Source organism: Panthera pardus, unplaced genomic scaffold (assembly GCF_024362965.1).
Source record: "Panthera pardus isolate Hobbes unplaced genomic scaffold, ASM2436296v1 HiC_scaffold_7, whole genome shotgun sequence".
NCBI lineage: Eukaryota > Metazoa > Chordata > Mammalia > Carnivora > Felidae > Panthera > Panthera pardus.
This window is the reverse complement of record NW_026527002.1, coordinates 69,024,188-69,050,573: the sequence shown is the minus strand read 5'-3', so window position 1 is coordinate 69,050,573 and position 26,386 is coordinate 69,024,188. Positions and strand designations below refer to the sequence as shown.

The following is a 26,386-nucleotide window of genomic DNA, read 5'->3' as shown; positions in this document are numbered from 1 at the left end:
CTCATATGTGGAATTTAAGAAACAAAACAAAGAAACAAAGAAAAATAAGACAAAAAAACCAGAATCTTAAAAATATCAAGAACAGGGGTGCCTGGGTGGCTCAGTCGGTTGAGTGTCTGGCTTTGGCTTAGGTCATGATCTCACAGCTCGTGAATTCAAGCCCTGCGTCAGGCTCTGTGCTGACAGCTCAGAGCCTGGAGCCTGCTTCGGATTCTGTGTCTCCCTCTCTCTCTGCCCCAACCCACTCTCATTCTGTCTCTGTCTCTCTCAAAAATAAATAAACATTAAAAAAAATTCAAAAAAATATCAAGAACAAACTGATGGTTGCCAGAAGGGAGGTGGGGGAGGGGGATGAGTGAAATTGGTCAAGGGGATTAAGAGTACACTTGTGATGAACAGTGAATAATGAATAGAACTATTGAATCATTATACTGTATACCTGAAACTAATATAACATTGTATGTTAATTATACTTGAATAAAAACGTTTTCTTATGAAAATTTCACACAGGTATAACATGGAGAGAATAATAGCACGAACTCCCATGTACCCTGCACATCTAACTCCTGAGATCCTTTTCCCTTGGCTGCTCTACAATCAATGACATTTTTTTTTTTCCTTCATGTGAGAACAGAACCAATTTGAACATCAGGACTTTGCTGCTTTGAGTTCTGGAACACTGTTTTGAAGAATATAGCGAGACAATGGTATGAAAGCAAATGCTTTGGTCTTCAGAGAGCTGACTGTGTTAACAGAAAACAAAATAAAAACGGTCTATGAGATCCATGGAGGCAGAAGTTGAAGGCTGCTTTTGAAACCAATTATAGAGAATCTTGAGAAAACGGATCAGATGCAGGGAAACCCTCACAAGTGGGAAGAAGATGGCCCCTCTGGTGGTAGATGGGCTTAGGCACAGAAGAAAGGGAAACAAAATGGGCAAAGCATGACTCTCTGAGTTTCAGCCTTGCCATGGTGTGAATGTCATGTTGGAGGGTGTTGAAACCTAATATCATTTAGGAGAATTTGCCATCAAAACTCAGTTACCTGCATCCTTCTGCAAAGCCTTGGGAGTTTTCAAGCCCTTCAGAGAAGCCCCATAATCAGCATGAAGCTACCACCTGCTGTGGTACAGGAGTAGTGGGGAAGCAGAGGGGCAGAGGCCATCTCTCACACACTACGTGTGCCCCATCTAGAGAGAGCCACAGTGCATTATTGCCACCAGCCCCCAGAGGGCCAGGAGATCCTGAGCTTGGAAGAGGGCTGGAGTCCATAGGAGGGCCCTGCAGAATGTGGACGTCAAGGCTGAAGGCCACAGCAGCATTTGCCATTGGCAGAGGATGCCAGCATGATGGCTGGGGCTGAATGAGAGCACCCGTGCTGCCAAGGCAGTCTGCAGAAGAAAGCAGGGTGGGAACCAGACAGCCCCCCATGATGCCACAAGGCTACCCAGTCTTCTGTCTTTACACCAGTGTCCTCTTGGGACATAGGAAACGAATACTGAAGAAACCCCAAAAGACACACATGCACCTAAAGAGCCTGAGGTTATCTGAAAGGGACTGAAACCACAGCCTCCCCAGGAGCCTATAAGCTCTCTAAGGACCAGTGCAAAGTTTTATCCATTTTTGTGTCCCAAGCAGCTGGTACAAAACCTTGCATTGAAAAGTATCTCTAGGGGCACCTGGGTGGCTCAGTTGGTTAAGCGTCCGGCTTCGGCTCAGGTCATGATCTCACGGTCCGTGGGTTCGAGCCCCGCGTCGGGCTCTGTGCTGACAGCTCAGAGCCTGGAGCCTGTTTCAGATTCTGTGTCTCCCTATTTCTCTGACCCTCCCCTGTTCATGCTCTCCCTCTGTATCAAAAATAAATAAATTTAAAAAAGAAATTAAGAAAAAAAAGAAAAGTATCTCTATATAGGACCACTGAATGATGAATGGACAAACCAGACAAAATCATCAATGTCCACAGCCTTGCAAATGACTGGAAAGATAGGCCTGAACTCATAGAGAAAATGACCAAGGGAGAAAGGCAGATGCCTGCCCTTTGGTTTAATTGTAAGAATATAGGAATGAGAGCCTCTTTCAGGTCCTTTATTATGGGTGAGAGACCATATTCAATTTAATGCAATAATATGACAAAATTTTGTAGACATAAGCAATGTTTAATATAAAAAAGAAAAAGGTGTAATTTTATTTTATTTCTTTTAATTTTTTAATATTAATTTTTGAGATAAAGAGAGAAAAAGACAGAGTGTGAGCAGGGGAGGGGCAGAGAGAGAGAGGGAGACACAGAATCCCAAGCAGGCTCCAGGCTCTGAGCGGTCAGCACAGAGCCCAGTGCGGGGCTCAAACCCATGAACTGTGGGATCATGACCTGAGCTGAAGCTGGATGCTTAACCGACTGAGCCACACAGGTGCCCCAAGAAGGTATACTTTTTAAAAGGAAGAGAAGAGGAAACAAAGGAGGAAAACACGAACCAAAGCCAATCTTGGGTTGTGTTACTGAAAGCAGAGTACATAGGTTGAGGGAGCTGAGAGGCCCGCTAGACCTCCCACTTGTAAGTCAGCATTCAGAGTATGGGGCTGGCTCTGAGTACCCCATAGTGGAGGAACATTTAGAACCTGTGTGCATATAGAAGCAAACCTGTTCTGTCTTCTGGGAGAAGACCAGCTGGAGGACAGCCCCGTTGTCTCTGCTGTGGAAATCCTGAAGTAGCCAATTGACCTTGCCCATGTGAATGAGTCCAAACAAGATGAGCAGAGCTGTGTACCCAACCCATGGCTGACCACAGATACATGGGTGAGCCCAGCTAAGCCCAGAAAAATGGCCCAGCTTACCTGTAGACTTGTGAGCAATATGAATACTTATTATTTTAAACATTGCCTTTTGAAATGGTTTGTTATACAGTAATGACTAATATTCCACTGGAGTCAGGGAGACATTATCTCCTGTTGTGTGAACTTAAATTGTTGACGCTATACATTCTTATATACAAATTGGGCGGACCCTGTGTAATAATTTATATTAAGTAGCTTTCAGAGTGCCCAGCACATAGTTAACATTCAACAAATTTTGTCTATTATTAGTATTTTCACAAGTAAGCTGGAGAAAAATACCAGTGGGGAAATAAAGACATTGCTTGAGAATAAATTCCATGACATGCATTCTTTCACACCACAAAAGGCGAAATAGTTATTTTCTTCATCTTTTTTTTGATATATTTACTTTGAGAGAAATCACTTCTTTTACACTTGTGTGTACCGGGCACACGTCCAAACAGATACAAAGAGCTATAGATGATGACACTTATCTCCTTCTTTATGACAAATGTGCACGTTCCGTGTTTTATGGGTTCTCCCATGAAGGCTCTTTCTCTGCCTGGATGATGGTGGGTATCAAACTTCAGAACTATTCAGGGCCAAGGAAATAATGCGTTCTTGTAACCTTGAGCCCTTCTTAAGCGGAGAAAGAACAGAATGAACAAAGAAGGTCATTTTATGAGAACATAGTACAACAAAAGAAGAAGCTAAACATCATACTTTCTAACCACCTCTAGAAAAAAAAAAATTCTCCCCAGAGAACTTTATATATTATCTCATTCATAAATTCCAGAATCCAAAGCATGAACATAATGTCTCTTTTTCTGTAAAGGTGAAGGTGTCACAAATCAAATAAGTAATGCTTCAACTTAGCACTGCAAGGGACAATCAGGTCTAAATGTTGGCCCTTCAGTCCAATCACCCATTTTATTCCTGGATCTCCCCAAAGGCTTTCTTACATTCATGACCAAAGACTTCTGCTCCTGGGAATTTTGCTACTTCCTAAAACAGCCTATTTCATTAGTTGTGACCTAATGAGACAAGAATTCAAGCGCAATTAGTTCATTTGGGAGGTTATCCCAGTATATACAGTAGAGGCACGGAGAACTGACATTTGGGACTTACAGGGAAATGAGGATAGAGTATGTTTTTAATTAAATGATAGCTTTAGATTATTGGGGTTTAATCCTGCTCAGAAACCCTAGGAACCTCAGAATTACCTAACATGAGGGATGAGGTAGCTGGGGTATTTATCCACCAGGTTGCGCAATTATTGCTTGTATCTGCTATCGAGAGGAATTAATTGCCAGGCCAGGGACAGGCTGGAATTTCAGAACAATCTTCAGCCTTGTAGCAAAAGAGCATTGCACTGGCAGCTGGTTGAGTTGGTGCGCACAGACATCTTAAGAGTTGAGGAGACGTGAGTAGGGCTCCAACAAAGTGTGCCTCAAGGTGTAAAAGTCTACTCCTCATTGCGAAAGTTGTCTGCTGCTTTTGCCTTCCTAGGATGTCCCACCCGGCCCCTTTTGGTAACCCCTCCTGGAGAAAATATCCCCTTCCCTTGTCTCAGTCCACTTAATTTGGAAGGAGCTGATGCTAGCTTCCCCCAGCTTACCACCCAGCTCCAGAGTCAACACATTAACCAGTCCTGGATGATAACTTTAAAGCATCTCATACTCATAGTGATTGGTTTAGAGGTGGCCACATAATGGAAGCCAGCCTATTCAGAGCAGTTCTTGGAATTTTTTTGTACAGCCATTAACAAAGGGCAGATATTATTTCTGCTGGTTGCTAAACTGATAGGTTTTAAGCCTAGATGTTCTTGTAGTCATCTCTGTCCAACCCTGAGAAAGAAGCCAACAGAAGTAAAACATATTTCTGCTCACATTTTGTGAGTATCTGTAACCGGCTAGGTCTGATTGTCCCTGGACTTTGGACGTGATCAGTTTGAATTGGGCCATGCCTGACACACTTATTTTAAGTCTCTGTTTGCAGTGTCATTTCTTCTCATTTGTCCTAGGCTTACTCAACAGGGACATACGAATCAATCCCTCTCGCTTCCAAATGCCATCCCGTAAGAGAGATCAAGAAAGTTATGTTATGTAAGCAGCATGTGCACATGTAGTGATTAAAAGCAAGGGTTTTGGATTCTGACAGACCCAGATTTGAAACTTGGCTCAGGCATTTGCCAGTTGTGTGGCCTAGAGGAAGATATAAACATTGTAAGCCTTATTTTTATCATCTGTAAACTGGAAAGAAGGAGGCAGTGCCGATTCTGCAGAGCTCTTGAGAGATAAAGCTTGGGATTTGCTCAGCAATATTATTTCTGAATAGCAAATGGCCAAGGCGTTTGGTGGCTTTTGAAGAAAAAAGTTGCAGAATTGAAAACAATAGTTGTATTTTATGGTTAACAACCTAATGACATAAGTATTTGCCTGGCAGAGAGCAAGAACTCCATAAAGGTAGCCACAATCATCATGTCTTTTTCCTGAGGTTTCTCTTCTTCTCTAGGGTGAAACTCTCTGCCATTTCTAGGCATACACTCTTCATATTTTTTTTCCAATATAACCTCACTCAAGCCAGGACAATGAGGTAAAACATCTGAAATGATGAGTTTCAGTCAGGACTAGTAAGGGTTGTATGATGGGTAAATGGCAATATGGATATGGCATGATTTCGGGTTCCCAGTCCTATCATTGACTGCTTTTATCTGAGCATAGCCCAGGTTAAAAATATATCTACTTGAAACCTTGCCTGGCAGGCATAGCAGTGGCTTACTCCATGGAGAAAGTTGTCTCCATTTTTCTTAAAGCAGAGCTTGTTACTAGGTATGCAATCTCAGTGAGCGGACCCATTTGACTTTGCAGAGGTGCTGATACTCATGACTCCTCTCTAACCGTAGGGCACACCTGAAAAGCTAGCTGCATACTGTGATGGATGAGATCCCTGAAAAACAGAGGCTTCGGAAAGTTACATGGCCTGGACCAAATCACAGTGACCCCATGGAGTGATGATGCTTAGGGGCTGGAATTTCACCCCAAAATAGTAGGTAGAAAGCAATTACATGATCTATGGCACTTCCTGGGCCAGAGAGTATGCTCAGAGACCCTAGCATCCACTCTTTTTGTTTTTTTATATGAGATTTATTGTCAAATTGGTTTCCATACAACACCCAGTGCTCATCCCAACAGGTGCCCTCCTCAATGCCCATCATCCACTTTCCGGTCCCTCCCACCCCCCGCCCCCATCAACCCTCAGTTTATTCTCCGTTTTTAAGAGTCTCCTATGGTTTGGCTCCCTCCCTCTCTAACTTTTTTTTTTCCTTCCCCTCCCCCATGGTCTTCTGTTAAGTTTCTCAGGATCCACATAAGAGTGAAAACATATGGTATCTGTCTTTCTCTGTATGACTTATTTCCCTTAGCATAACGGTCTCCAGTTCCATCCACGTTAGCATCCACTCTTAACCGTGCCTCTCATTCTTAAATCACTGTGAAAAGGTTGCTTGCAAATTCTTCCAAGATTAGACACTTGTATTCAGGGACTTCCTATTGTCCTATCTGTGCTTGAGTTTCCTGAGAAACACTCTGAGATGGAGATTTGCGTGCAGGAAGCTTACTGGGTAGTGTCCTCAGGAACATTTGTAGGAGATTTTGGGAAGCAGGACAGCAGAGGGAGAAACTGAACAGCAATTTGCATTCAGTGGAAGTCTCAGCCAACCCCACAGAGCCTTGGAACTGGGATGCCTCTGCAGATCTTTCCTGAAAGCAAGGAGGCTTTGCCTTTGTACCTTTGCATCAACCAGGTATGGAAGAGGATGACTCAAGAGAGAGGGTATAAAAATATCCATCAAAAGGGCCAAGTAGCTTCCTTCAAAGACGGCAATTCCTATCAGCAGCTAACATCCTCTGCACCTGGGAAAATGAGTGCCTCGGTCCTGGGTGACCTACCATAGCACCCACAGCAACTTGTTCATTTGGCTTGATGTGAACCAAAAAATAAATCTGAAAACACAAAACCAGTGCTCTGCCTAGGAAGTAAGGGAGAGGGAAACGGCATGATGATATAGAACTGGCTTGGGATTCGGATTTCGTTCTGAATACCTTACTCTTGATGTGGTCTTGGCACAATCCCTTTATACTGCATAGCCTCTCAGAGCATCAGCTTCTTTGTTATTTATAAAACGATGATATTGGTAATATATCAGTCATGGCATATCTGGAATGACATGATAAGTCACTTGAAGTACCAAGAAGTGATGGGCATACTGAAAGCACTTCATAACTAGCAGTTTTCCTCCACCTTGAAGACACTGAATGGTTTGTCTGCATGTCACTCTTTATCCAAACCTTGTTGAGAAGAATGTTCCAGAAAGTTTGAAGCGTTCACGGCTGGTTGAATGCAGGAAAGTACAGACAAGAAGTGGGGAGAAAACGCTGAGACGCAAGCAAACACAGAATGCGTTGGGAGTCCCGGAAACAGTCTGAGGAATCAGGGGGAGCTTCTTGGAGGAGGAAGAATCTGACCTGTATTCTGAATCATAAAGAGGGTGAAAGTGATGACGGGACAGTGAGGATGACACTTCAGGGAGGGGGCTCTCAGGTCCAAAAGCACAGAGACAAGTGAGACCATGGCACATTTGATCACCTGTAGGTGTTACAGTACATGTGGAGCATAATCTGGGAGAGAGGTGGGCAACAGAAAGGGAAAGCTTCATTTCAATACACTTGGTAATGGCAGCTCTTCCTTCACCACTGTGGCCTGGGGCTCGCTTGGTTCAAATTCACAAAGAAGTATTAAAGGAAGAAGGTAGCTAAAAGAGTTCATGGCTGTGTTTAAATAAAGCCTACCTAGAACTGAAAACCACTGGGATGGGCCCACGGGTTCCATCTTGTTAACAGCTCTGGGTTTCAGGCTTTTTGGTCCAGCTGGTTAGACCAATTTTGATAAGCAGCCATGTTTCCTTTGGATGATTGGCGAAGTTATCCTCTCAAACTATGTAGTCAAATGTGACGAGGCTTCAAACAGTGCTGTAAGTTCACTGCAAGCCCAGTATGTTCACAACACCCTTACTAGGAGTAGCTGGGTACAGTGAAGTGGGTCTACCCAAAAAGGCGAGTCTCTGAGGCCAGACTCCACCCTGCACTCACCCAGTTCTGGAGGACTGGCTGGGGAGCGAAGAGCCCCATGGCTGGTCTATGACATGATTTCCACTGTAAACTTTGTTTTCATTCTCCGTGAAAGAGTACTTTATGCTCTGAACTTTATGAAAGTCGAAAAAAAAAAATCCACTTGCAGATGAAATTTTTCAAGTTTGGACTCAGCCCAAGTAGGGTTAAAAAAAATTGGCAAACGAAAGTAGAATATTCCAAGAGGCTTTTAGCAATGTAGAGCGTTAACCAGAAAATAATTAAAACTTACAGAGTGCCTGGTTCGTAGACTTCAATGGGGGTGGTAGGCTTACTTATACACATGCCTTGTCCAGATTCACTGGCACACTTCCTGAAATATCATGATGTGCACACACAGGACTTTATGCCTTCAAAGCTCCTTTACATTAGTAACTCAGATTTTATCATATTATCACTGTGAGGTAAACAAGGCCAACCGGTGAAGAAACTGAGGCACGGGCAGGTAAAGTTACTTGCCTAATACTGATTACGGCTAATATTAGAGTACAGTCTACAGAGACAAGACACAGCGGGGGTCCACAGATGGTGCTGCTTTTAGACTAGTAGGGATTGAAGCCTCAATTACTTATAAACTCAACTTTGACTTACGTGTCTGGAAAATGGGAGAGTAATATTACACAGAGTGATTTAAGGATCAAGTGAGATGGCGGTGGAAATATTCCTTGCAAATTATAGTGTCACTTAAGTGATTTAACGCAATTAAACATCTAGTTAGGGATGTAAATGGGAATTCAATCCATGTCCCCTAAATCCTGGGTCAGCATTTCTACTTCCAATCGACAATCATGATTCATTTCCAATTACCGTCACCGGTTTATCTCGGAACTGTTCGGTTTAAGACTACTTACGAGTTTTAAATAGACTGCAGAATCCAGTTTAGATTTCTCTCTTAACGCCCCAGTCACTTTTGCCCCTCATCAAGTGGGGTTGAACATGATTCATGTGGAGTGTGCTGTTTTTCACTCACACCGATTCACTCTGCTTCCTGAAGAATGGCCTGTTACGTAATTTGGAGTGACACTGTTAAGCGCTCACGAACTGCATTTCTATTAGAAAATACAACCTAGAGAAAGACATCACCCAAGTGCTCAAGCACTCTGTGTTCTCAAAGACATCAAAAGCAAGGCGTACCTGCTACTCTAAACATCTGCCAAATCATGTCTGCTTTTTAAAGCTATAACAAGATGAAGCCAACCAACCACCCCCAAACCCCAAATCAAAACAGTGACCAACGATGCACAGAAGTTCCCCAAATGTACCCTATCAAGGAACCGAGAACATAAACATGAGGAACTTCCTATAAATAGATGCTAGCTCTTTATCATTGCCTGTCTCTGATACACAGACTTTAAACATAATAGTGATATGTATGTCTCTGTTTCCATTTCCTATCTTCTCAAGTAGACTGTGAAGCCTGAGACGGTTATCTCATTAATTCTTGTACCCCCACGGCATTTGGGTGGGGTTGAGGAACAACATGTACTAAGCCTGTATTCAGTGCCAGGGGCTGTACAGACTCATCACATTGATCATCTCATTCATTCTTTGAAATAATTCGTAAGTGGTAGGTATTAGCCCCATCTGACAGGCAGAGAAGCAGGCTGGATTGGGCAAAATAACTTTCTCAGGATCACATGTTTAGTAAATGCTAGAGCAACAATTCATACTTGAATCTGCTTCCTATGACACCTCTTTGCCTTTCGTCTACTTAGTGGCTGATAAATGGTAAGCGCTTATGGACACAGCCTAAGTTGTCATATTACCGTGCCTGAAATTATGCTTCTATAAGATGCAGCATCATGGGTAGAAATAGACCTTAAGATAAAATTCTATAAGGGCTAATTCTTAGATATCATATTTTAGATCTTAATTAAATCACCATATACCATCCACCCATGCAGGGACAAAAGGCATGCACTATCATTGTAAATTATACCTGTCATAAGGGCTTTAAATAAATTAGTTTAAGCCTCAAAACAACCCTTAGAGGTAGGCATCACTGTTACCTCTATTATGTTTATTTTACACCTCAGTAAAATGAGGCATGGAAAGTTTGCCAAAGCAGAACTGAGATTCAACCTTGGCAACTCTGGTTCCTTTATGCCTGTGGTTCTCAAACTTGATTGTACTTAGAATAACCTGGAAGTGTTCTGTACTCTGGGAAGCCCACACCTCACCCCTACAGATTCAACTAATGGGAGGTGAGGTCCTGGCACTCTTATCTTTATCAGTGGTCCAGGTGATTCTATTGTACAGACAGGGCTGGAAGGCCTGACTAGACTAGACCACCTCTGAATCTTACTGTGCAGAAACCTTGCTCTCTAAGAAGCTGGAACTGAGCACATGTATATAAATACACCCACCCTTCTAAGTGACTTCTGCCAACCAGGCTGTCTGAATTTTTTTAAATGTTTATTTATTTATATTGACAGAGAGGGAGACAGCACAAGCGGGGGAGGAGCAGAGAGCGAGGAGAAAGAGAATCTCGAGCACTCCCCTCACTGTCTGCACAAAGCCGGAAGTGGGGCTCCAGCTCTCGAACCGTGAGCTCATGATCTGAAATCAAGAGTCTGACGCTTAACAGACTGAGCCACCCAGGCGCCCCAGGCTGTCTGAAATTTTAATACGAATTGCATTAATAAGACAATTGGTTAAGAGTAACTGAACCCACCACTTGAAATGAGAACTGTATGTGGTTTCGGTGCTGGGCACCAGGCTCGGGACTTTGTAGAGCTCTTTTCAGTGAATCCACAGAACGGCCCAGCCAGGTAGGTATTACCGCTATGAGTCAGGTATGGCCAACAGATTTCATCTTGCTTCCTTGTAATCTGGTTGATTGCCAGAGCTTGAAATCTTTACAAGCTTATTTTCAGCCTTTTTTTAGTATATTAAAAACTACACTAATGTGTAGTTCATTTAAAAAAAAGAATACCCCCTATTCTAGAAAAGTGAATCCATACTTCTTCCCAGCATCATTAAGTGGCCCTCTGTTGTCACACTTCCCTCAGCTGCTAGAGCACAAGGAATATTTGTTAATTCCTTTGTGCCAAATGTTACCTGCTTGAGGACTGCTTGTATAAGAACCTAATAGTCCCCATTTGGGTGGCCTCTGTGTTTCTAATCTCTTTGTAATCAATATTAATTAGGATTAATGACCTATTTTTAGCTGTATCCCAGAGTCTCCCAGTCTTCAAGTCTAAGTGGTAGGATTTATGACACCAGAGATTTATTTATCTTTGTACATTATTTAATTTCCTTTGATTCTTTACTGTGGAGGTATAAGGTTACCTTTCTGGCATCTTTCTTTGTAACTTCCTGATCTTCGTAAGAGGAAGTGGCAGATTAGAATTTCAACCACAAAGGAGAAAGAATCTGTACAACAAGGCCTAAAGTTTCCTTAACATCAAATGTTTTCTACTGTAGCATATTTTAGACGATCGCACTGGATATTTCCATCTTAATCCATACAGTTTATTGGATATTTAGTTTAATAGATTCTATGGAAAATAACAGGACAGATTCTGAAAACGTATATCTGACTTTTGCTGTGACTGGCCAATTATAGGTGTATTAATTTGTTGACTTAATTATATTGAATTATATGGAGTGTGGTTCAGTAACGTCCAAGATAGGAAACAAATGTGTTTTCTGCCCTTTCCTCCACACTGAGGTACCATTAAGATGACTCTCTAATAGCCTGGGTGTGTGTGTGTCAGAAAACACTTCATTCTATTAATAACTGATGCTACTAATACTGGGTGTTTATCATACTGATACCCACAGTGGCTTTGAGAAGAGTGAATGATAACTTGTACAGTCAAACCAGAGTTGCTTTTTTTTTTTTTTTTAAGTCATATTATACAGGGAGTTGACGGAGGTGTGAGTTCAGCTTCTAGAAACTGTGCCTAAGGTGCTAGTATGTTCAAACTGCAAGGGACTCAGATGCTTTGGACCAACTTCTCTTAGTTTACAGATGAGGGAACTGACACGCACCAAGCTGAAATGACTTGCCCAGGCTCACACAAGTTTAGGAGGTGACAGAACAGCCTGACTAATTCAGCGGGTTCTCCCTGCTCACCATTTGCATTGAGCTGCGATGCCTCCCTCTTTCCCCACATCAGCTTCTTACAGTGATCTCTCACCTCAAGTGACAGTAAAGATTCAAGCGAGCATGAGACCCAGAGCCATGCCTTAATGCTATTTTTTTACACCTGAAAGGAGGCTTAACTGATGCTTGATTATTCCTTCCTCAATAAGGGAAGCAAGAGACAAGGACCTCTCTGGTGATCTGCCATCGTTTTATAAGTTCCTCATGTATAAACTTTCCTTTTTTGTTTATCACAAATGATCATGTAATGATATGCTAGTATTGTGTAACCCTAATGTTCCCACTGTCAGCCATCCAACATTACCCAATCTTCTTTTCTTAATTTTAAGTAAATTTGTGAACTATCTTACAGTGTCTCAAGCTGATGTTAGTACACTTAGTGCCAGCTCATTGTGGGCGATCCATTCTAGTTTTTAGGTCTCCACACTTTAGTAAAGAAATAGTTTATCTCCCCAGTTACAAAGGATTTTAACCACTAATAGTATGATAGCTATCACACACAACATCAAAGCATGGGGCTGGCATCTTTGGAATGTACTGATTTTAACATTTGATAAGCCTACGGCTTCTATGGTCTGAATCGTTATTTCCATTGATGCCTTGATTTTTTGATAAATACACCACAACAGAAAGAAGTCAAAATTATCTCTAGGTAAAATAAATTTGTTTATTGGGAATTGTACAGTAGTCAGTGCAGTGGGGAAATCTGTACTTTGATGGCATAAAATATCATGGATATTTTTAACAATGGCTCTAAATATAATGCTGGACATATGGTAGGCAAATAAATAGTTGTCCACTGACTAAATACAGCATATTGTTGATTTTCCTTCAACACAATTTTAGTGCTAAGTATATTATATTCTATTACATGTAATAATATATCATTCTAAGTAAAACCAACCTTGCTAGATATTAGGTGTTGGGGAGGGAGCCCTTTTTCTGTGCCCTTGGTGTTTCCTTCTATGGCAAAGAAGTTCCACCATGCTAACACTGCTGACCTCTGTCCCCCCACCTCTCATTTCTCTCTGGAGCAGGAGCCCTTAATGTGACTTGTGAGTCTGCAAGGAAAACCCAGGCCCCTGTAACCTGGATCCTTCAGTACCTTCCCTCCCTTGTCCAGATTTGGCTTGCTCACAGAGAACACACATTTGCCACCATTCTTGGACATGCAGGGACATTTATGCAATCATTCTGGCTGAAGCCTGGGATATTATAGCACTGTCTATGCCTGATGGATACCCCTGTCTGCTTCTGGGCTTTAGATGAGGAGGCCCACGTGCCTGATATAAGCCCATTTCCCAGAGTGGTGCTTTCTATGTAAAGGTAATATTTTCATCTTTCATTCCTCCAGAGGCAGAAAGACATTATGGATGAGAATGTAGGCAACAGCCTCAAACAGTCGAGGTTCAAATCCCTTCTCTGTACTTGCCAAACTAAAACTGGAAGGATTTAATGAGTTAATATACGTAAAGTATTCAGAACAGTGCCTTCACAAGGTAAGTGCGCTATAAAAGTGTTTGGTATTAATGGTACTTTTTTTGTTTGGTTGCTCCATTGGTTCAGAGCACAAACCTGGAAAAAGGGGTCATGTGCCGGCTTCCCCCACATGCCTGCATAACAGAGTTTCAGAGTAACTTGTAAACTCAGTGACTAGGCTCATCTTACCCCTAAATAGATCTCACCCCCAAAATGATCATTCCTATTTTAGAATGAATACTATCACTCTGAAATTCTGCAGGAGTGCAGACCTTCCGTAAGGCTTCAGACCCGCCTGAATCTGACCTCGGCTTACACTTCCAACCTTGTCTGCCTAACACTGTGCTTTGGCCCCAGTCTTCCTCAGTTAGACTGAGCTGCTCAAGGTTCCTGAGTCGCAGCACGTGCCTTCACACCATAACTGGCTCTACTCTTGCTCCTCTGAATGATTTCTCTCCCTTGTCTGCTTGTTAAACCAGACCCTGCTTCCATGGCCCAGCTCACAGCCCTACTCCTTTGGCACACCTCTTTTTATTCCTCCTCGGTCGTGGACGCCTCTCTCCTTCTGTGTTGTGAAAGCAAAAGGACGTATCATCGCTATCATAACTTGCTCACCCACACTCGCTGACAATAATGTGAACTGTGACTTCCTAAGGGTCTGGACCTGGGACCAGGTCGTCTTTGCTTTGGTACACTCATCCTACCCCTCCCGACTCAGTGGCGCCCCTCATAAGTGATTAGCCAAATACTAATCCATCAAGAGGTCGCTCAACGCCTTCTCCAAATTATTAGTATCAGCCGTCTACGTCTCACTACCTCATCCCTACCACCATTACCTTTTACCAGGTCTATTCCCATGGCCTCCTAAATTATCTGCCTGCTTCTGCGCCGGCCCCAGTCAGGTTGTCCCCCAAACAGCCATCAGAAAAATGGAACATCAAATTGTGTTACCTTTCTGCCTAATTAATGATCACCCTTAGAGTGATACTGAAACCTAGATTTGGACCTTTCATGCTTCCTCTCTTTTTCACCTCATCGTGTACACCCCCTCCTGTCTCCTCACTCACTGTGTTCTGGGCACACCTGTCCCCTTTTAGGTTTTCAAACTGACCAACCTCTTCTCCACCTCAGCCTCTTAGACGTTCTGTTCCCCCTGCCTGGAAGGCTCAAGCCTTATTACGATTTTTTTAATTGATGGCTCTAAGTCTCAGCTTCGAAGCCCCCTCCTAAGGAAGATGCTCCTGATCCTGGGTCTAAACTGAGGACCCTCCCCCGGCCCCTGTCGTGTAATTCCCTCTCACATGTAATCCAATACCTCATTATTTCCTTCACTACACTCACAATAACCTTTAACCTATGTTTTCTGGTGCTCCCTACAAGACTGGAAGCTCTGTGATGACAGGAATGAAGTCCTTGTTATGATTCACTTCTCAAGGCCAGTCACAGAGCAAGAGAGAAATGACAATTCCTGAATGGCCTTGGAAGCCTTAAAGATTCTTGGCATAGGAATGGGAACCAGAGCTCACCTGGTCAAAACCTTTTGTTTTACAAGTGAGAAAGTCAAGATCCAGGACTTGTAATGAGCTCTCCTGAGGCCCCCCAGTCAATGCCTGCCTGGCGTCTGTCTCCTGGTGTTTGGGGGCATTCTTCATTATCAAGTTCTCTTGCCCTAGGCTTCTGGAAATTATGCAATAACTACAGATCGTTAATGAAATAATCTGACAGGAAAACCAACGCTTCATGCATTTCAACCTTTCACTGAGAAATGAAAGCAAAGCCTAAGGAAATGCCATCTGACTAATTTCTAACCAAGGCAAATCTTCTCTCTTAGTCACCCCTAACAAAAATGTCAATGTTCTACAAGCACGGTGAAAGCTGCCAAGGTCCATGGCAGCTTCCCAGATCGGTTCTGGCCTACAAGGGGATCTGGGGTGCACTGCAGAGCAGAGTGGTTTAGTGTTTCCGGGGCAAACAGAGAAAAACTAGCACCTTAAACAGACATTACCTTTCCTTGACCTCATCTGTGGTCTATTTGCCAATTTACTGTATTCATGTTCCTGTTTCTTTCCCTCTCAGGGTCTCAATTTTCTTGTTTCTACAATAGAATGGTTGATATTGGGGTCCTTTGGCCTTGATATTCTATAGTTTTGATTTATGGAGTTCATTCTCCTTGATCTTTAGTGAGGACATATGATTTGCAGAGCACTTTTCTTAGATCTACCGTGCACAGGAAGCCAGGTGATCACTTTAGCTCATAATAGCATACCATTAACGTCCTCTACTGTCCTGAGCACATGTAAGGTGCCAGTGAATCCTGGAGCTAACACCTCCTGTTTTATGCGCCCTACGTTCTCACTGTCTCTGCCAGACCAGTATATTCACAGGGAGAGAAGGACATTCTCAAAGCTGATGATGGGGCTTCTAATAGACAATGCAGGGTAGCCTGACTACCTGATCACAAAGGATCCTTTCCAAGACTGCCAACATTGCCTACCAAATGCCAAATGACTGTGGCACTTATTTAATCTACAAATATGTACTAAGCAACTCTTAGGTGATACACATTGTGCTAGGTACTGAGGAATCAGAAATAATTAGAAAATGATCCCTGCCTTCTAGAAATACACACTCTCATGGTGAGGTAGGCAGGCGAGCTATTATCATGCAGTCAGATATGTGCACGAGTAAAGCAGCTTTCTCTTGGTTTGCTCACAGGAAAGGGTATCACTAACTTCATCTGGGGCCTTTAGAATGGGCTTCGTAGAGCAGCATATTTGAACTGGCTCATGGAGGGGAAGAAAGAGTTTACCTGGTAGATACAGAGGAAATCCACCCCTCGTGGAGAAGTAGCAGCACACAAAAGTATTGAGCGTGGGCTTGGGATCTTTTAGAATCGGTGAGGAATGTGGGATGATTTTGTGGTGACATCAGGGAAGGGAGAAGATGAAGAAGGGGAGAGTGGAAATGATGCTGGCAAACAGGTCAGAGTTGGATTGAGAAGGGTTTTATATACCATGTTAACGGGTTTGGACTCCATTCTACACAGAATGGAGATCTGTGCCAATGTGTGTGTGTGTGTGTGTGTGTGTGTGTGTGTGCATGACACAATCAGGTTTGGGTGTTTAGGAAGAAAATGGCAGCATGGAAAGGATGGAGAATGTAAATTAGGCACAAGAGAATACAGCTTCTGGGGAGCAATGGACATTCTGGTAGCTACACTGATGAGTAAGTGGGGAGGCAAGCTTTGGAAAAGTGTTTTGGAGCTGATCGGTGAGTGCAAGGTTACGTATTTATACTAAGGAGTTTATGTCAAAAGATACGGCTAGGACTGCTACTCCAAGCTTTTTTTCCTGTGGTTTGTACGACAGTTGTTAACGGAACACATACTGGGAGCCCTGCATGGCACTGAGTTGTGTGGATTGAAATAATCTATGCTGAAGACAGGACTTTTCTACAGGAGGCAAAAGTTTCCCACCTCCTGTATATGCTTATGGCTAAAGTCACGTCACGCCTCAAGGAGTGCGTGGTTGACACTCTCTCATGCAGCTTTGACAAACTTCTGGCATCTCAGATCCTCCATTAGCCACCACACAGGAAAGCTAACCTCGAGTCTGGCTCCATCACAGTTGGAGAAAAGCTCACCTGCATTCTCAAGAAGCAGGCCAAATACGACTGTGCTCCTGAATGTAACAGGGACAAGAGGACCAGTGTGAAATCCGGATCTTTGGAGGAAAGAATGCATACATTTAAAATGAATAAACAGAATTCTTCTCTCTTCTTCCCATTGGCAATGCATCTGAAGGCCTTGACTCAGCATTAGTGGACCTTTAATGCTCATGCTTGCTTGCCCATCCCTCTCGAAGGTGATTGATTCCATTGTTGGCTGTTTTCGCTACATGAATGTGGAATCTTTGGAGTGCCTAATTCTTTGCAAGTTCCATTGGAGGGTGGAAAAGCTAGAACAAGCTGTAACCAGTCGACCGGCCCAGTGACTCAGGAGCTTAAGCATTTAACTAATTAGCAGAGAAGAATGTGGCAAAGATTGCAGTTAATAAGAATGAAAGAAGGATCACTGGGGCCTGAGTTATGCAAGCTTCTATTTCCTTTTGGGACCATATCAGAACTTCAGGAGAAGAAAGGCTACCTTTTACCTTTGAGGAATTTTCAGAGTTTTTTTTTTTTTTTTAATTGGTGACTGACGAAGAGAAAAATTTCAACACCTCAGAAAAATGCCTCATCATTTCCTCTTGTGAAATCTGGGTGCTTTTGTATGAATTCATGTTAGGAATGTGGATCCCCATCCATGAGGGTCATTTTTAACCGAAAGCTGCTATCGAGTGGTAGTGCTGGTTAGAAAGGGCAGAGTACTTGTCTTCCCCGAGCATTCTATGACCTATATTTATCCTTCGAAGGCAAGAAAATGTCATACGTGAGAGCACAGTCTTTTGTCAAATATGTGAAAATCCCAGCTCAACCTCTTCCTAGTTACAGGACTGTCCTCTCTGAGCCTCAGTTTTCTCATCTCTGAAATGGGACGAATTATATCTGCTTCCCAGGGGGTTCTGAGGATTAAATAACAACCTGTGAAAAATATTAACCTGGTGTCAGGCACACAATATTCATTTAACCTTATGGTTGTTATTATGAACAAAAAATAAAAGAAAGAGAAAATGCACACTTACATTGTCTGTTCACATTCATAGTGGTATTTACTCAGGTTGTAAGTGGGATTTTTCCAAGTAAAGGGAAAAGTCTGGCTTCTACTTTTATTAGATAAAAACGGTGAGTTAAAAAAGTTACCTTTATGAATGATAATTCCTAGTGGTAAAGAAAGATAGAATGTTAATACTTTATTTTTTGACCTTTTTATTTAGTTTTTGTTTATTTTTTCCTGCCTCATTTCAAAAAAGAATTTCAAAGTAGGTTATAAACCTATAAACAAAGACAAACTAAATTAGGATTAACTTTTTTCACCCATAATTTGTTTTCCCCTATAATCTTCTCAACATTTAAAAAAGTTGTATAATTCCCCAATTGACAAATAGAGGTTGCTGAATATGTATTTATTGAATTTAATTGAAATGAGCAGAAAAAAAATTCAATAAATGTTTTTCTTCGAGAACTTTTTTTTGTCAACATGTTTCTTAAGTTTGACCATAATATGGATTTCAACTTAGAAATAACGAGATCTCTTTGTATTACTTAAAAGCTCATGCTAATCCACTTTAAAATTAATTTTGATACTTTAATTATTTTGAAAAGGCATTAAATTCACACAGTCCAAAATCGGAAAGGTACATAAAGCATCCGCGGAAATTTCTCTCCTATTCTTGTTCTTCAGTCACTCACTTCTACCTGGAGGCATCCTATGTTCTCAATTTCTGGTTTCGATCCACTGTTGAAGTTTGTGAAAGAACACCAGGCCAAGGTCAGCATGTGGAACAATGACCACTGCTTGCCTTTGAGATTAGAGACGTGTGGGTTCTATCATGGATTCTTCTCCTTAGTAGCTTCACGTCTTTGGGCAAGGGGCTTGCCATCTCCAAGATCCAGTCTCTAACTCTATAAGTGAATAAATTCTTTCCTGGGAGGTTATGAGGTTTAAAAAAGAGGACACATGCAAGTAAAGACTACATTCTTTCATCTTCTGTGTATTTCAGTCTTTGGACCTAAAGCTCCTTTGACTGTTACGTGCTTTAGTGACTCGAATGCATATTTAAAACTTTCAGACTGGTCGTTTGAAAGATGAGGGAAATACTGAGGCATTTCTTCATCTTCCCATTTCTGGGGTTGCTGCATGAATGTTGATGCATTTATGCATGTAAGATCCATGGACCTTCCATGTATTCCTCACTGCTATGGGCTTCCTTTCCCCTCCAGCTGTATCCTTCTTATTCTTACTCACCCAATTCCAATGCCATTGACTTCAGAAAACCCTTTCCTTGCCAGATGGAGCAGGAATTAGATTTCTTTTAGTTCAAGTCCACCTTTCTTCTACAAATGTAACAGACTCTACAGTGTGGTGGTTATGTGTGTTGGTTTTGGAGGCACACAGACCTTGGTTGGAATCTGGACTTTGTCACTTTCTAGCTAACTAACTTCAGGCAGCGAACTTACTGTGCCTAAACCTCAGTTTTCTCACTGGAAAATTAAGCTAGGAATACCTCCACCCCTGGGATATTTGAGGATAAAAGGAAAAATATAATAAAAGCACCTGATATGTAGCAAGTGACCAGTAAGTGGTGGCTTTTGTAATTATTATTCCGAGACACAGGAGAGGCCTAGATACCTTCCAAATGCTCTTCCCCGTCTGGCCAGCAAAAATGGGGGCTTATGGATATGCAAAGAAGCTAGTGTTTTATAATGGTGGTGAATGATGCGTGGTCATACGTGTCATACGTGAGAACAACTTCTAGTTGCCATTTGCATTTTGTTTCACATCACGGTCTTCAGTGCATCACTGAGTAAGTGTTGACTGCGTTCACGAGAATAGGCTAGAACGAAGCATCGTGGAAGAGTATCGAGAGTACATCAAATCTGCTTGCAAATTTAGCTTCTTGCTTGTATTATGGTTGCTTTTCTACCTTCCTCCCTCCCTCCCTCCCTCCCTTCCTTCCTTTCTTTCATTTCCCTGACTCACTCCTTCCCTTTGTTCCTTGTCTATTGTGGAAAATAAATAATAGACTGGTTCTGCTTTCAAGGAAGACACAAGGGAAGAAAAATCGTAATTTATTAGATGGCATTCACACCCCAGTCCTGGTGCTAGACATACTTTCTACATGTTCTCATTTAGTCTTCACAGCAGCCCTGAGGTATTAATTGCCCAGAAAGGGTAACCAAGTTGTTACCAAAGTCACACAACTAACAAGCAAATCTGGGATTTGAAAATAAGACTCTCTGATTCCATATGTAGTTGGTAAATGTGGGCACAATGTGTGTGTGTGTGTGTGTGTGTGTGTGTGTTGAAAATATCAAATAGCACAAGTTCCCTGAAGACACTAGATTCACTCTTTGGGAGACTGATGGTGTCTCTTGTCCCAAACTCCATCTTGCTCTCCGTTCTTGCACTTGGAGAAAGTGAATAAGTTTTGGGGTCCGCGAGCCTTCAATGTTCTTTCACTTTTTCTGAGGTTGGAAAATAATCTTCATATCTTTCCCCTGGAGCTTCCACTTTTGTTATCTGCTCACTCCTGATGTATGCTTGCCTCATCACCAAAACATGGTGCCTGACAGCATCCTTGGTGCCCAGCAAATGTTTGTTTAATGGATGAATTAATAAATAAATGGGAGAGTGAAGGAGAGTTGCTGATATTAAGTCATTTATATGTTGGCCTTTGTCTTGTTCTTCTGGATTTCTGATATTGGTTTCTAGCAGAAGCTCAAAACCCCTCTTCGTTCTTCTGCTCCTCTAAGTTACCCTTCCATACACATGCACAAAGATGGGGAGGAAGGCTAATTTGGGCAGTCAGTTTCGGGATGCTAACTGAGTGGTTTTAAAGAAGTAGAGACATAGGGATTGGATAAGAATCTTTCTGGGGAAATGTGGATATGGCCTTTAAAAATGGAAAAGTCCAAAATCTATGAAAAGTAGAGGATTAGGGTTTTGGTCCACTTTAATTTGAGGTTAGTTGGCAATACTTTGTCCAGGAACAAAAGGAATTTTCCATGTAGTCTTGTCTGATTTATTGGAGTTTCACATTGGGGTTTGGGGCTAACAACTCAGCTAATACTTACTACTTTTCCTTTCTCTCAGAGATATAAAGGGAAAGGGTGGTCATGGACATTGGTGAGATTCAGATATTTACAAGTTCCTGGCCAAATACCATATCTTTCGACACCAGTCTCACCCCTACCCTCAAAAGTGACTTTTTATTTCAATGCCCTTTCTCAGTGTTCTATCTGATTGTTTGAAAGCCACGAGGCAATCATATTCTCCATGCTGACACGTTCATCTCATTTCTGATGGGTTAAGTGCTAAATATACATAACTCCGAGATAGTGTTAAGATTTAATCTGTGGGATTCTGGGGAAGAGAAGTTAAGGTGTTAATCTCATTTACTGGACGATTTGGGTCTCAAACTGATTTATCAATAAGTGTTTCTCATTTTGACCACTTTCTTGGGGGAAACTTCTTGGACTTTGCTCCTTTTTCAATGCACCTTTTCCCCTCAACAGATATCAAGGTTTGAGGAAACATACTAATAGAGAAATCAATTAGTGCTCTTAGGGCTCTCACAATGTGATTCCTGGGAATTGCTGATTCACCAAATTCATCTTGGTCAGGTGTATATTTACCACTTAACCCATCAATTCTCTCAAGCTCCTTTGGGTTTCAGATCCCCTTGGCAATTAATACACTAAGATAAAAGCATGGTGTGTTTGCAGAGAATGCTGTGGATCTGCTCTCTCTGGGGTACATGGAAAAGTCCTTAACTGCAGTCCTGATCTACCATTTACATAGGAGATTCTCTATAATCATTTGCCTTGTTCAGGTTGGTGATTTTAGTCTCTCATCTCTGAATGACTGAACATGTCTAATTCCCATTTTAATCATATTACCTGGATGAGCAAAAGTAGCTCTACACTGATTTATGCATTTTAGCTGCCAAGGAAAAAAAAAAACCAGTCCCACGTGATGCTTAACCTATATTGAGGGCAGCGACAGGCCATAGGCATTGGTGTTCTTGCAGACTATGAGATATTTTATGTTCTGATAAGGGATAAAAATTCCTGTCTCAAATGGCTCCCCATCATACTGAGATCTTGCAACAATAACATTACTGATTCAGACATTAATCTTAAGTATCTAGGGAGCCCTAAAACATTGTAACCCACTAGCAAGGACCATGGTAATTGCCACGTAAATCCCCTCCATAATCTGGCTCTTATTATGAAGCCAGCCAAGGTTTGGCCTTAAATCATCCTGGTTGAACAGAGCCTTGTAGAAACACTATCACCTACACCTATCTCTGCTTCTTTTCATTAACCTGTTATCCTCTTTACAAATGGGGTTTTTCACCCACTCCCTTCCTCCAGATTAGTAATGCCCTGTTAAGTAAACAAACATGAAATTTCAAAGGGAAACTGGAAAAATAATCATTACCAGCTGCCATGTTAAGCATTGCGGAAATGCTCATGATTTCCAGAGAAAAATCCATGCTGCCCTTTGAAGGCACTCAGGCCTTTAGAGCTGGATAAATGTATAACTTCCAGGCCAGGCTCCATTCTGTTTCAACAATAAGTTTTGAACCTTGGGGAAGGTGCTGAGAAATGAACTTTGGTTTTCGCCACAATCCATCTGGAGCATTCTGTGACGACATTGACTTTGAAGTTAGGCTGACCTGGCCAATCCTACTGCTCACCAGCTTGGGTGAGTTATTCATTTCTTTGTCCATTCATTCAGTCCACAAATACTTTGTGTTGTATACTTGCTAGGCACTGCCTGCACCAACCCCCTCCCGCCACCAAAAAATCCCCCCAAACGCCCAGAAAGACAATGGGAACAATGGGAACTCAAAAAAATTTAACCAGACTCAGAAGGTCAAGGAGGGCTTCTTAGAGGAAACACTGTCTAAGATAAGACATGGAGGATGAAGAAGATCCACCTCAGTCTTCTCATCTGTGAAATGGGCATGATGTACCTACCTTGAAAGTAGTTCTAACGCTAAATGAGATGATGGTCCTTAAATGAACATCTGCGATAGACTCAGATTTGGCACCTGATAAATCTTACCAGCGTTTTTATCTGGTTATAAATGTTATATTTTTCATTATATACAGTTTGGAAATGGCATAGATATACTAAAAAAGGAAGAAAATAGGGGCACCTGGGTGGCTCAGGAGGTTAAACGTCTGACTCTTGATCTCAGGTCAGGTCTTAATCTCAGGGTCCTGAGTTCAAGCCCCATGTTGGGTTCTGCAATGGACGTGAAGCCTAGTTTAAAAAAAAAAAAAAAAGAAGAAGAAAAAAAGAAAGAAAAGCCACTTGTATCCCACATTCTAAAATTTTTGTACCTTTTGTTGACATTTTAACATATTTCCTTTCAAACATTTTTATTCCTTGGTATACTCATATTTGGGAGTTATCCTCTTAATGTATTTTGGATCCTTATTATTTTAAAGTTAGCTGTGTATCCTAAGTATTTTCCCATATTGTCGCACAGTCACTGTAAACATTATTTTCAGTGGCTATGTACTACATCAAATGGATTTATTATAATTTAGTTAATAATTCACCTATTTCTATTCATTTAGGCTGTTTTCAATTTGTAGCTATTATAAATTGAATTTTAGACTATTATAAATCATGCTTAAATGAACATCTTTGTGCATAAATCTTTGTGCCTATTTTTGATTATTTCCTTAGGCTAGCTTCCCAGAAATAGAATGGCTGGGTCATAGGCTATGAATATTTTTAAGGCTCTATAGTAATATTGCCAAATTGTCTTCCAAAGGGGTTATAACAATTTACATTCTGACTGGGAGCGAATAAGCTGGCCTATCTCCACATGCGCTCGCCAGCTAAATCGAACTTGCCGTTACCGTTATTATTACCATGCGCCATTTAGGTCCTCAGGGGCATAACAGGTTTTCAAAATTCAACAAGATTTTTTTTTTTTTGCCTCTAAATTTAAAAGCACTACTTATATTTTATAACTACTGGGAAAATAGAGAAAAATAATCAAACAAACCAAAGAAAACCAGAGTATGAATAATCCCGCTAATCAGAGATAACCACTCTCAAACCAGTATTTTAAAATCGTATTTTCAATGTAGATATGCGTTTTCATACTTGTTCCTCTGCATTGTCATTAGTATTCTTTTTAACATGTCATTTCAAACAATTGCCTCTACAATCATTTTTCTGATAGATACATTTTATTTTTTCTCCCACCCATGGAGATGTTAGGAACTAAGCATCATTATCAAATTCTGTAGACTAGGGTTTCTTGACCTTGGCATACTTTGGACCAGATAATTCTTTGCCAGTGGAGGGCTGTCCTGGGCACTACAGGATGTTTATCGAATCCCTGGCTTCTACCTACCAGATGCCAGTGGTACCAACCCACTCACACCCAGACTTGTGGCAACGAGATATCTCCAGGCATTGCCAAGTGTCCCCTGGATGGCAAACCTCCCCCGGGCTGATGCCACTGGGCTATACGACTATCCCCACCGTCCTGTGCTGCTGGAATGGCCGTGATTATCCTGGATTTAAACTACCCAGTGAGGGTACTTTCACAACCAGCTGACATGGCACATTCAAATTTTGGACAGCTCTGCCCCAAAGTGTTGCCTTACATGAATCTGAGTCTTCCTGAACTTTCTAGTCATGATCTTAATTTTTCATTATATATATATATATGTATATATATATTTATATATATATATGTATATATATATACATATATATATGCAGAAATATTTTGTCTTTTGTACAACTTTGCCAACACTAGAAGGCTACTAACATATCCAAATGAAACAACTCCTTTATTTTTCCCCATTCCCTCAGACGCCCTTTCAATTCCCTCCCAACACTTTCTCCGTCTTCTGAGTGTTCTTTTCGTTCTCTTTCGTTCTCTTTTCGTTCTTTTACCCTCTTTTTGGTGTGACATCAACCGTGAGCTGAGCAGAATAGAGGAAACCAGATTTTCCTGCCTCTATCTCAGTCCATAGACTATGAACCTTATGAAGTTGCCTTTATTCAACCATGCCTGATCCACCCAAATGGAAATTTCATATTCTAAAATCGAATATATTTCAATGTATTCAAACATCAAATTTACCTTTCTGGAGACTATATCACATCAGTGACTCATATTTCATTTATTATTGACCAGAGACTCTAAAATCATTCACAAATTCCCCAGCTTGGCTTGTCTGATTAAGCTGAGAGTCAGCTGCCCCATTACTAATGACCACGTGCCTTTTAGTAACTAGATAGAAAATTATAGAAATATAGACAGATATAATAGGAAGGGACCAAAGAAACTATGCGATTTCACATCCTCCTTTTATAGACCGAAACCAAGGCTCAGAGGTAAAATATTTGCCCACATTTCACAGCTACTAACTCATAGTAAGATTTCATCTGGAAGCTTGGTTCCCAGACTGCTGATCGATCCTAGGACACCAAGGGAAACAATGGGATGGGTTAAGGGAAAAAAAAAAAAAAAAAAAAAAAAAAAAATATATATATATATATATATATATATATATATATATATAAATATTCTGTTACTGTAGGTAGATAGATAGGGCAAGAAAATAAAGATGGACTTCCAGGTACAACCTACAAGAGTGAGGTCTGCAAAGACAGAATTGACAAGAAGCTCAGGAAATTAGCTAATATGTTTTGATATCAGTGGCCAAAGACAACAAAATATGTTTGACTGGGCGGATCTGAACGGGAAAAGGAATGGATCAATCGAATACTGCGACTTCTAAGCATTTGGGTCCTCCCTTTCGATAGAGCCTCTTCAAATTAATCTCATTAATTGACCACAGGAATTTTGGACAGACAGCAGCAGTTGCTACTCTGGATCTGTGAGTAAATTAATCCTGGTCACATGAGTCCCCTGTATTTCGCCATCTCTCCTATGCCTTTCCTCGTCTTTCTCTAGCTGGTCAAAGCTCTATTCCATTAGAAAGAGAAAACAATTTCTAGAAGGAGCCTTCGATGAATTTAACCAAAAAGTTACCACCGGTATCACGTTTAAAAACAATAATAATAATAATTAGAAAAAACAATCCTCACTATTTTGTTTCTAACTGGCTTCGGTTTCCCAAGCACCTAT

At 41.4% G+C, this 26,386-nt stretch overlaps 4 long non-coding RNA genes across 4 annotated transcripts in view; 3 read left to right on the top strand and 1 right to left on the bottom strand.

Annotated features, from left to right (window-relative positions):
• The window catches only part of LOC109273138 (uncharacterized), a 71,306-nt gene extending 69,477 nt beyond the window's left edge, over positions 1–1,829 (top strand). Inside the window, exon 4 of the long non-coding RNA XR_002082839.2 lies at positions 511–1,829. This is a non-coding gene — a long non-coding RNA (uncharacterized LOC109273138). The remainder of the gene's footprint in view (positions 1–510) is intronic.
• A 3,892-nt stretch (positions 1,830–5,721) lies between these two features.
• LOC109273141 (uncharacterized) lies at positions 5,722–18,364 on the top strand. The gene is made up of 3 exons (XR_002082841.2): positions 5,722–5,858; positions 13,465–13,609; positions 16,958–18,364. It is a non-coding gene; the product is annotated as an uncharacterized LOC109273141 (long non-coding RNA).
• A 4,461-nt stretch (positions 18,365–22,825) lies between these two features.
• Positions 22,826–26,386, top strand: part of LOC109273265 (uncharacterized) — a 33,086-nt gene continuing 29,525 nt past the window's right edge. The window contains exon 1 of the long non-coding RNA XR_002082954.2: positions 22,826–22,959. This is a non-coding gene — a long non-coding RNA (uncharacterized LOC109273265). The remainder of the gene's footprint in view (positions 22,960–26,386) is intronic.
• The window catches only part of LOC128775331 (uncharacterized), a 249,120-nt gene continuing 246,007 nt past the window's right edge, over positions 23,274–26,386 (bottom strand). The window contains exon 3 of the long non-coding RNA XR_008420002.1: positions 23,274–23,523. This is a non-coding gene — a long non-coding RNA (uncharacterized LOC128775331). The remainder of the gene's footprint in view (positions 23,524–26,386) is intronic.